Source organism: Diabrotica undecimpunctata, chromosome 3, assembly GCF_040954645.1.
Source record: "Diabrotica undecimpunctata isolate CICGRU chromosome 3, icDiaUnde3, whole genome shotgun sequence".
In the NCBI taxonomy this organism is placed as follows: Eukaryota; Metazoa; Arthropoda; class Insecta; order Coleoptera; family Chrysomelidae; genus Diabrotica; species Diabrotica undecimpunctata.
Window position 1 is genome coordinate 126,096,072 of NC_092805.1, and position 13,031 is coordinate 126,109,102.

The following is a 13,031-nucleotide window of genomic DNA, read 5'->3' on the forward strand; positions in this document are numbered from 1 at the left end:
TTAACTGGGTTATAAACACTTTTTCTGTGGGAGAGTAGAGTTCAGTATTAGCAAATATAATACATACCAATAGATAAAGTAAGTTATTCTTTAACTACATTCTATGTAAGTACAAAAATAAATACCTTAAATGTCGGATTAAATCCTCCTTCTTCGATAATGTCTGCCCCAAATGACGTCATTTGGAAACAACTATTGTATTTTCGAGTATTTGCAAGAAAGTGGCGTGATTCTTGTGTTTCGCCACAAAGCAATGAATACAATGGCTCATGTGGCGGAGTCAACACTGGCAATTTCACTTTACCATTAAGGCAGCATAATCCAGGCGTTTCTCCGGAAAACTTTAATGCACCACAATACTCGCAAACAACGTCCATTTGCCCAATGCAAACGCTAGGATGCAAGCTGTAATCATTGCTGCAATCGTATCGAAACGCTGCTCGATTCAAATCAGCTAAATATCTTGTTCTGCGTCGCAAATTATTTATTTGTTGCCTTATGTTGTTCGCTCGACGATTCTGCATTGCCAACCGAGCTGTTTCACGGGCTGCTTCACTTTGCTCTCGTGATTGAGAAGCACGAAGTCGAGCCATACTATCGCGGCGCTGTTCACGTGCAATTTCTTGTTCTTCTTCAGTCCTTTCATTTGCAGTATTTTGTATTCTTCTTGCATTACGGCTTTGTCGGGAAATATTCGATCGTCTTGGTCGCGGCATTATTAATTAAACTTCACTTCACTTCAATTACGGCTTTGTCGGGAAAGATTCGATCGTCTTGGTCGCGGCATTATTAATTAAACTTCACTTCACTTCAATCCACTTGTTAATTATTTATTTAATAGAAATAGTTTTAATATTGATTTCTTACAAATATCAAATTGTCATCCATACGTCATTACATGGCTGTCATTTTACGTCAATTACATAGCTGTCATTTGCGTTTTGTTATTCCAAGTCTGATTCTTTTTTGTTATACCACGTTTTATAGTGACTGACGTTTCATGTCAAGTCACACGGAAACGCTGTCGAACGGGATAAAAAGTATCCTATGTCCGTCTCCTGGCTCTAAGCTACCTCCCTACCAATTTTCAGCCAAATCTGGTCTGCCGTTCTTGAGTTATAAGTGGTGTAACTAACACGACTTTCTTTTATATATATATAGATAAATAGTTAATATTATGTTGCATTTGTCCAAACCAAGCCCGTTTTTCAGATTTACATTTAAAATAAGACGTTCCCACACTTGAGAGACTAAAGCTAGTCGAAGCCCAAAACAATTAGCTCTTAACATTAGTTGCAGTTATTCTTCTTCTTTAAGTTCCATCTTCTATCGAAGGTTGGAAATCATCATGGCTATGCGGACTCTGTTGACTGCCACTCTAAAAAGTTCTGCACTACTGCATTCAAACCATTCCCTTAAGTTTTTAAGCCAGGATATTTTTCCCGTCTTCCCATATTTCGCTTTCCTGGGATTTTGCCTTGCATAGTAAGTTGTAATAATGCGTATTTTTGCCCTCTCATCACATGTCCTAAGTACTCATCACATGTCCTAAGTACTCATCGTCAAGTTGCAGTTATATAGTTTTATATTCGCTCCTAACTTTCTGATGGGTCGTCATATTGCTATACGTTACATGTTTTCGTTCTGTCGATATTGATACCGCCGTTCCATTCTTAAATGGATATCCATTAAATAAAATATATGTATTAAATAAAATAGAACTCTGTATACTGTTATTGACATAAAAACTTTCCGTTAGCTTTTCATTTACTCTAGTATTTTATTCGTAACAACTCCTTTAAAGATTTGATATATTTTTATGGATATACCAATGAAAGTAGTACGAGAATATCTTCTCTACGGGATTTGTATATTGCTACCAACATCAAAATTCCAAAGAGAATTTTGTAGCTCCGAAATATATTGTATTTACTCTTGTGTGAAAAACACTCGAAAATGATATATTCCAAAGCGTTGTGTTTCACCATGTTTGAAATATTTAAAACTGTTATAAATAATAGTTATAATAATATTTGAAATATTTACAAATAATGTTATCACTAAACAATTTTTACATATGTAATGGATTCGACAGTTAATTGATGGAAGTTCATTTTATCAAGCAATAAAACACTGAAAACTTTTGTTTTTAACACTTCCACAAATTTTTATTGTAATTAATTATCACTACGGCTGTTTTAGCAGAGTGCCTTTCTTAAGTAGCTATTTTTGTTATGCGTCCAACAGTTTATAGTCTTTAACTAAATAAGTTGAGAATAGGAGAACTGTTTATCTCAAGTTGGTAATTCAAAATTATATCTGTACTTTTTAATTTGTTAATTTTCATAGATTCTAATAAGTAAAATCTGTGTTTCTATTATTGAAAGCCGTTTTGTGTTATGCCATACGTTTGTTAAACTTCTACCCATTTGACCAATGTAAGTTTTTGGGCAGTCGCCACTATTTTTCATGAGATCTTGCCTGTATATGTAATTCTGCAGAAAGTACTGGGTCTTTTCTCTGTTAGTGGAAATCCTAATTTCAGGGCTTTCTTATGCAATTTTTGGTTTAATTTTTTTATTGTTTCTTTGTTGTAGCCATTGTTTTCTGCTATTTATCTAATGATATTCAATCTCGAAGTTATTTTTTGACATGGGAATTTCTATTAATCTATGTAACCTGCTATGATAGGCTGCCAATTTATATTGTATAGCATGGTCATGATGAATGTCAGTGTCAGTATGGGTAGGTTATCAAATACGGAAAACTCATGTTTGTTTCAAGTCTGATAATGTTTAAATCTAGAAAATTTATGGATTATTTCTGTTGTGTTTCTATTGTAAATTCAATATGACTATGGAGTAAATTAATATAAGATAAGTATTGGGCACGTTGTCTGTTAGTTCCTGTAAAGCATAACAGTATATCGTCCACGTATCTTCACCAATATACAAACTGTTTGAATACGGAATGTTTTGAAATCTTCGTTTCTAGATGATCCATAAAAGTATCTGATAGTAGTGAGCTTAGAAGATCACTTATGATAAGTCTTGCACTGTTATTTGCCTTGCCAGAACGCAAGGCCTCCTCGGTCGTCAACATGCGAAACCCTTGCACAAAAAACCAAGAAAAAAATACTCAACCCTCCCAGATAAAAATAGCTACCTGGAATGTTATTAAAGAGAAAGAGAGGCTAAATAAAGATATACTGGGGGTTAGCGATGTACAATGGTCAGGAAATGGAGAGATATCAATAAATAACCACAATACTTATTACACTGGAGGAGACAAAACAAATCATCGATACGGAGTAGCTTTCATCATAGGCAATACTATTAGAAAATCAGTGCTAGGTGCAATTCAAGTCTCGGAACTGTAATATTAATATTATCCAAGTCTATGCTCCCACAGTTGATAAGACCGAAGATGAGATCGAATAGGTTTATTCAGAATTGCACAATACAATCAAGTTAACAAAATCTAGAGATATTACTTACATTTTAGGAGACTTTAATGCAAAAAATTGGAGTAGGTACAGTTGAAAATATAGTTGGACAGTTTGGATTAGGAACTAGAAACGAGAGAGGAGAAGGGCTCATAGAATTCTGCCAAGAAAAAAATATGGTAAATACTTGGTTTTAGCTTTCTAAGAGAAGAGTATATACATGGACCTCTCCTTCATATACAGAAAATCACATTATCAGAAACCAGATAAACTTTATACTTGTAAATAGCAGATATAAAAACCCTATAACCTCAGTTAAAACTTATCCTGGAGCAGATGTTAACTCAGACCACAATCCGTTAATAAAATTAAAAAGAATTGAACTCAAAACAAGAACAAAAAATTAATGTAAGAATGCAAAAAAAAAACGAAGAAATAAAAAACGAATTAAAAAATAATGTGAATATTTATATGCAAAAACACCAACTGGCAACAAACAAATTATGGATGTAAATAAAAAGTGGTATAATATAAAAAACATTACTGAAACCAACTCAAGAAAGTTTAGGGGTAGCACTTCCGTTATAAGATATCATTTACGATTTTTAACTATTTGCTAGTAAACAAAAACAAGTAAAAAAAAACATTCAAAACTTTTATAACTACCAATGGCATGTTATTGTATTTGCGGCAAACTACATTAACCGGTATTCGAATACTACACAAAAGGACTAAAACAATTTAAATAGAAATAAATTGAGTAGAAAGAAACTCAGTTCCCAATTAAGAGCACATGTTGTAAAAGAAACAATTTTAATTTAACCGTTGGCACGATTTAGAAATTGTAAATTCTGGTGGAATATATATTATATGCCCGGATTTCAGAGTTAAGCTATTTAAGAGGCGTTTTCTTGTATACGGGAAAGCGGCAATTTTTACTTTCGCATTTGATAAATTTGACATTTTTGTGCAAACTTTCCTTATATTTGACTTAATTGCAATGTGTACCAGATGGTTTATTCTTTAAATGTAATAAATATATACAAAGAACGTGTTAATTATAATTACTATTGTTTCTTTGTTATTTTTATCTCGTATTATATGGTACCAAACTTTTTAAACATAAATACAAGCCATATCAATTTTACTTCTGTAAACCTTACACCTGAATTCAAGACAAATGTTTTTAATTTGTTTGCAAAACAAGTTTTAAATTTACTTATTGTCCCTCTCATCTACAAAATCACAACTCATTAAATTCAACAGAAAAACACTCTCCACTGCCCCTAAAATCTTAGTGAATAACCACCCTCTCCCAGTCGTCGATCACCGCAAAATTCTAGGACTAATATTTGACTCCCGACTTTCTTGGAAACTACATATTCAGGAAACTAGAGCAGAGTGTATAAAACGTTTAAATATTATCAAAACACTTTCCCACTACCAATGGGGCGCTAGCGAATGTACACTATTAAAAGTATATAGGTCTCTTATTCGCTCTAAACTCGATTACGGCAGCTTTATATATATATATATATATATATATATATATATATATATATATATATATATATATATATATATATATATATATATATATATATATATATATTATGTCAGCATCCAAAACATCCTTACAAACCCTTAATTCAGTGCATAATACTGCTAACCGCCTCTGTTTAGGAGCTTTTCGTAGCAGTCCAGCTGAGAGCCTCTACCGCGAAGCCAACGAACCCCCTCTTTGGCTTAGGCGCCAATATCTCCTCCTTTCTTATGCTGCCTCTACTTCAGCTAACCTTTCTAATCCAGTACACACACTTCTGACATTACCCAACTATACTAGTACTCACCCTCCTGCTCCACGCATACACACTATCGCCCTCTTACTTCCAACTTTAATACCACATATAAATTTATCCCTAACTAACAATCTCCCGATCCTGCAGAATTCTCCTTGGACCAAAACTTTACCGAAATTTAATGTGTCACTTGCAAAGTTTAGTAAGGCAGAAACCAACCAGGATTTGATTAGGAAATCCTTACTAGAAATTCTTAACTTTAAGAAATTCGATCGGGTACTCTACACTGACGCATCAAAGAGCGAAACGGGTTGGTTGTGCGGTTACCACTACGGAAACAGTCGTTAGTTCATGTCAAATACCTGCCACATGCAGCGTTCACACTGGTGAACTGTATGCTATTTACCAAGCCTTCAAACTCTGTACAGCACCAAATCAACATAAGCTGCTGTATCCAATTGTACACCACGTAATATACAAATTGCCAGTGACCTAAAAACTAGTATAAAGAAACTCGTACGAAAATACTGGCAGAATCATTGGAACCAATCCACTACATTTTTACACCAAATAGATCAGACGATTGAGCGGTACGTTATCCCTGGTATAACTAGAAATAAGATGGTTGTTGCTAGAAGATTGCGTATAGGTCACACCAGATTTACACATGGTCACCTAATGAATTCTACACCTAAGCCAATCTGTCACTATTGCCAATCTCCACTAAGTGTTCTACACATCCTTGTGGACTGCCCTCATTACAATAAACGACGCCAAGAACTGGGCATGAAGGGCGACATCACAGACATATTATCGAACCAGAGCCAAGTCATCACAGCTATCCAGTTCCTGAAGCTAGAAAACCTATTAAATAATATATAACTATAGTATATAATATGTAATAGTACCTTTATAATTGTATCCACGGTGCCTCGTGCTAATGGCCGAAGCTGTCACAAGCACGTTAAATTAAATCAAAAAAAAAAAAAATTTACTTATAAAACAGGCCATTCACGATTTTTAGTCCGACTAGTGGTCCAACTTCCGCAGTTGAATCTGAAATCGGACCGTGAGTGAGCTGGTTGGATTAGTTGGAAAACTGCTAGTAGGTACGAGTTGGAACATCTAGATGGACGACTTGACGGTCCGACTTCGGCACCTGTTACGTATGAGATTTCTATGAATTACTTTACGCAAAGATCCCTAGTTCGCAAATATTTAATATAAATAAACTTTCAATTGCACGAAAATAACGTCTATTAAAATACACGATTCTTCATCATCATCTACTTTTTGTTAGGGCAAATCATTTTCCTTTCTGTAGATCTATTTCGGACACTCCCACACAGGTAAAATTTCCATCCTTCCGGATTGGCTACAGAAAAATTATCAACAAACAAAGAAAATTAAATCATAGTTGTACTGGAATTGGAAGCAGCTGTTTCTTTATATTGTTTTATGGCATCTTGAGCAAATTTATTATTTTAATTGGAAATAAGCCTGAATATTAGTTAAAAATTAAATTTATTTGAAGTTTCGACTTCAACTTCGGAATATTTTGATAACGATTTCCGAATAGGAATTCCAAACGTTCAATACATTTAATTTCTAACTTATTTGTGGCTTATTCCCAATCAAAATAGTAAATTTACTACAAAATCACTTTGTAACTGATATTTCCTCCCTGTATAAAATTTGCTTACGTCAGCTCCAAACAAAATCTCAATTGGTGTGATGTCCGACATCGCTGAGCAAAGATCCCTATCCTTAAATAACTTTCAATTGCACGAAAAATTATTATAGCCCTGCAAGTTTCTGGTATTACTTCTCCCAATAGTTGTGGAGATATTTTACAGCTGAACTTCAGAGCTGAAATGAAGTTGTCCATTCTGAGGTAGTTTTTGTAATTCCTCATCAATGAGATTGAGCAATTTCGTGTCACAATAGTTCACACGATCAACAAATAATTTATTCACCCAACATTTTTTCTTCTTTTTTTCAAATGAAGGACAACTCTTTATATACAAAATATTCTTTAATAATGATATAATAATAAATATATAAAAATTTTAATTTAAGTTAGTTTTTTTTTATACTTGAATAAAATGTCGGGTCAGAATTGACACGACGATTTCAGTTACGAGTACAAAAATGACAATGTCAGTTAAGGGTTAAACATATTATTTAGTTTTTCTACTCTCTTACTAGTAAATTGTATATTACCTACTATTTGGATGCTAAATAAATACATCAAAACAGATACTGACACGTAATGACTAGCACGTAATAAAAATTACGCTTGTTTCATAAAAATGTGTAATATCACATAAGCCTTGTAAGTCAGTTGGTCGAGTTACCATGGAAACGAATTAACAAGCGTTATTTTGACAGATTAAAAATTATTAATCTGTCAGTGTAAATATAGTGATAATTTAAATACAGATAAATAAAATGAGTTCATCGAATAGTGAAGATGAATTTAGTAGCACACCACCCAATAATATGCAGTTAGCTGCGAACACTACCGAGAACCTATTACCAGAAAAATCTAGAGAAAGATATGAAAAGGTATGTCAGCAATTTATGGATTGGCGTACAACAAATAATGTAAATTCATTTTCTGAAAACGTAGTCTTGGCTTATTTTGGAGAAATCGTTAAGAAATTTAAACCATCATCATTATGGGCAATATATTCTATGCTAAGAAGTGTTATAACTTTGAAAAATAATGTTAATATTGAAAATTACTCGAAATTGCGAGCTTATCTATAAAGGCAATCAGAAGGTTTTAAAAACAAAAAATCTAAAATTTTACATCCTGATGAAATAAAACTTTTTTTAAATGGAGCTCCTGATGTACAGTACTGGGTAATAAAGGTATGTTATTTAAAAGTATAACATAAATGTGCCTACTTATAATACTTTTATTTCAAGGTTATTGCAATTATTGGAATATGTGGGGCTTGTAGGAAACAAGAGTTGAAAAATCTTAAAATTTGTGACATTGATGATTTTAGTGCCATGTTATTAGTTAAAATTCCTGATACGAAAACCAAAATATGTAGATCTTTCGTTATTTCCGGAAATTTCTATAAAATCTTCAAACAATACATAGAAATTCGACTACAGATTAGCGATCTGCAAATAAATCAATTTTTTCTTAATTATCAATGAGGTAAATGTACGAAACAGGTGGTAGGATTAAACAAAATAGGCGGTGTTCATTAACAAATAGCCGAATATTTTAAGTTACCAGATCCAAAATGTACACAGGTCACTGTTTAAGACGAACTTCTGGCACTATTTTGGTAGATGCCGGTGGTGATTTAATGGCTCTTAATCGGCATGGCGGATGAAAATCTTTAACAACGGCCAAAGGATATGTCGATGAGTCAATAAATAATAAGACGTCAATAGCCAATAGAATTATAAATTCAATTGAAAGTAATTTACGGACTTTTACGTACACTGAAAATACCAATGTTAAAAAGGAACACACCCTACAGTTTACGTCATCTCACCATTCACCACGTATTATTAAACAACCGCCAAACTCGGATAAGGGTATAGTTATAAATAATTGCCAAAATTTTGTTAAATAAATAAAAGTTACTTGTTATACTTTTTATTTTTATAAATGAAAATAATCGTAGAAAAAGTATAGTACACAACTTGAGTTGTAAGCTTATTACATGCTTGTAAAATTACTACGCTGGCCGCTAATCGGCTCGCGCGCATCTTTTTTCCTCGCATGTAATAAGCTTCTTACAACTCTCGTTATGTTATATACTATTTAACAATAATTTGACAGGTTTGTCATAAGTAAACAACATATACTTTGTTAATACGTTAACTAATTATATATTACCATATATATACCATAATATTTTATTGAATTTGTTTTAAATATAAAAATAAATAAATAGTAAATTAATTTATTTAATTTTAAATACATTATTTACATTTTAAAAATACTGAAAACAAAGTGTAAATCGCCGCGCTAGTCTACAGTACTGCCTACTGTTCATTTTTTGTCCATTTTGGGTTGCGTGTAAGTACTTTGCTGTATTTGAGTAGTTTTATCGTGAAATCTCATTCAAGTCATTCTGAAATATTAATTTCTGTTTAATGAAGGAGTTATGTTGTAAATTTTCGTTACCCTAAATTTTCCTATTACTTTAAGAAAATCTCTAATAATCCACTATCCTTTAACATACTATATACTAATATTTTGATAGAAAGCACCTAGGACGTTATTAAACCAGTCAGTTCCCGCATACCAATCACACGAGTGATAAATTTCGTCAGGGGGATCTAGCCTGATGATAATTAATTAATTAATAAATCGATTTTATAACAATGCAGACTCGAGCGTGCTGACAGGAATATTCAATGATCGCTCTAACCAGCAATTGAACGTTCGATATTCCTTTCATACACATAATTTGCGATGCACATTGAGGTCGCATTAAAAATGGATTCAACACTTTATGCATCATTTTCTCGTCTTTATGTTACACACGTTTCCGTAAATGGCTGCGGATAAAGAATTTATTTCTGAAATATTTTTCAGTGTAATAACTCTAAACGCGTAAAGATAAAATGGCTGGTTTACTTTACTTTTTCGTGTCTGGATCCGACTACAGTTTTTCTGCCCAATATCGGGCTACGTCTACACCCTTTGTATTTGCGAGCCATAAATCATCGAGGGTGCACTGTGATGGGCAAAGTCTGCATACTCTCAGGTGCTCCATGTTCTGTATTTCCCCACATTCACAAAGTGCGTCGCTGTCTGTCTTGATGCCCCATTTAATCAGGTTCTGTTTTACAGGGGCAACACCTGTGCGTATGCGATTCAGTGTCCGCCAGGTTCTCCAGTCCAGGTTCATTCCATTAGGTCGTTCTGGATGTAGGGGAACAGTTCGGTGGTTCGACGCTGACATTTCTCATAAACCTTTTCCTTGATTTAAGTCGGCTGATTCCTGGTGGTTCGTCAAACCCGTATAATTGGTGCCTTTCATCGGAAGTTTGCCTGAACTTCTCCACATATTGTGAGGCGCATCTACGGTCATCTGGTGATGAGAATCCAGCTACCCGGTACAGTAGGGGTAGGGGGGTAGGCTTCATACAACCGGTAATTATTCTGCATGTTTCATTTAACGCCGTGGTGACTTGTTGGGCGTGTCTAGATCTACCCCAGACGGGACAAGCATATTCCCCTGTTGAGAAACATAAGGCCTCAGCTTTTGTCTTCAAGACCTGGGGGTTTGCACCCCACTTGCTCCCTACAAGTTTCCGGAGAAGGTTGTTTCTCGTAGAAACCTTTTGTCTTGTGTTCTGACAGTGGAATTTATACGTTAGTGACCGGTCTAGTACTACTCCAAGATATTTGGGCTTATCAGTATGTTTCAAGCGTTGTCCCTCCCAAGAAACATTCAGCTTTACATGCGCCAGTTGGTTGTTGAGATGGAATGCACATACTTGGGTTTTAGTAGGGTTTGGCTTTAATGAGTTTTGTTTGTAGTAAGTTGACATCATGTTTAAAGCCTCTTCCATTGTCGACTCTACTTGTGTGAGTGTTTTCCCCTTTACGGCTATACCAAGGTCATCAGCGTAGACAAAACTCTCAGTCTGAGGGTGCATTGGTTGGTCGTTGGTGTAGATGTTAAATAAGGACGGCGCCAGAACGCTTCCTTGAGGTAGGCCATTTTTTTGGGTTCTCCATCTGCTCTTCTTTCCATTTAGCAAAACGTAGAAACGTGTATTACACAACAGTGATCTAATGATATTTACCAGGTCGTAGTCAAGCACAGTGTTATAGATCTTAGTTAGCAGGGTTCTGTGGTTATCGTATCATAGGCCGCTGTGAGGTCTATCAAGGCTACTCCCACTATGTCTTTCTGCTCAAATCCCTCCTCTATGTATTCTGTTAAGTTCAGCACTTGCCTGTGCATGATTTACCTGGTCTGAAGCCTGCTTGTTGTGGGATTAATTTTGCATCTAATTTTTCCTGGATGCGGTTTAAAATGAGACGTTCATACAATTTATACAAATGGCATAGCAGGGATATCGGACGGTAGCTACTCGGTAGTTCAAGGTCTTTCCCAGGTTTCAGAAGGGCTACTACTTTTGATTAACGCCACAGTTTTGGAATCTGGTAGGTAGAGCGACAGATGTTAAATAGATCGAGCACCCATTGTCTCGCTTTTTGCCCGAGGTGTTTTATCTGCTCTGTTAGATTTCGTCCACTCCAGGTGATTTTCCATTTTTCATACAGTCAATACCATTTTTGAGCTCTTCGTTGGTAAATGGGTTTCGCAAGAGAGTTGTTTCCTGGTCTTGAGTTCTTATAATCTTTGGCGTTTTGCAACGATTGTTTGTTTTGCCATTCAGAAGCAGTTGGTGGGCTATCTGATTTGGTGTTATTGTACATAGCTCTTTCATCTCTGTGGGATCACCATTAAGTTTTTTGATCATATTCCAAGCCTGCTTACTACTGTGCGTCATATCCATTTTACTTTAAGTCTCGCTCCACCGTTGTTGTCTGGAGGCACTTAGTGTTTGCTGTAGTCTCTCCCCTATCTCTGCCGTAACTTCGCTAAATGGGTCTTTACTATATTCTTCGGTGTACTTTGTCATAATGTCTTTTGCTTCATCGTTCAGACCAGATATGTAATGTTGTTGACATCCTCTGGTATGTGTTTACATGAGATTCGTTTTACAAGTTTGATAAACGCGTCATAGTTTTTGGGGATCGGGACTATATTTTTCACTTGTGTTTCCAATTTATCAGCAAATTTTGCCCAGTTCGCTTTTTTTAAAATTAAACCTTCGTTTGAAAGGAATTTTGGGAGCTTTTGTAGCGCTGTAAACGGTTATTCCCACGGGCCTATGTTGCGTCCCGGGTATGGCTGGTAATAGAATAGAAGAGATGGCTGCATTTCTGACCTAGAAGTTAACCAGTATAGTAGCAAAATATCGGCTCTTAAGTTGAGTGCATTTCGACTTAAATATTCCCGTTCAAAAATTACAGGAGTGAGTTGGTGAAGTTCCTGATTGGGAGTTACATCAGAGATTCTGTAAGTCAGATTATATTACATCAATCATCAGTACCTAATAAACAAAAATATCCATTTGAAAACAAAAAAATCATCGAATAACGTATATCCCTAAAGTTTTCGGAAAATTTTAGAGTTAAAAGTATTATTGGTAGAAAGCATTGAATCAAGTTGATATTGGAAACCAAAGTTAGTAAACAACTTAAACAATATGAACAATGTCATTTTTTACAAATACGGTTTGTTTGTAGCGGTTCTATTGCCTACCACATTGTGCATTGTGTATTACTTATAGGGGGTTGAAAACTGGGGACAGAAATTACTGGGCTGGAGATAGGGTAAGCAACAAACCGGAACGTTTGAAAACGGCTACTCTTGGTTTGGTTGGAGATCTGGGTCGTAAGTAAGTAAATAACAGATGGACTGCCGTTTACAAGAATCTTCCTTCTGGCGTTCTAATAAGGCCAGAGCTGCATTCTTTAAGATGAAGAAACTGTTATGTGGAAACAATATTACTTTAAGTCTGAAAATTAGATTAGTGAGATGTTATGTGTTCTCTACTCATTTATATGGTGTCGAAGGTTGGACTTTGACGGATACATTTCTTAAGAAACTGGAAGCCTTTCAAATCTGTGTGTATCGGAGAATCCTACGAATAAGTTGGGTGGATAAAGTTCGTAACGAAGCTGTTTTGCATCGGATAGGAAAGTTACGGAAGTCTTCAAAACA

General features: G+C 34.9%; 1 protein-coding gene across 3 annotated transcripts in view; it reads right to left on the reverse strand.

The window, feature by feature from the left end:
• Nucleotides 1-13,031, reverse strand: part of LOC140436163 (uncharacterized) — a 297,575-nt gene that overhangs the window by 242,134 nt on the left and 42,410 nt on the right. The window lies entirely within an intron of this gene.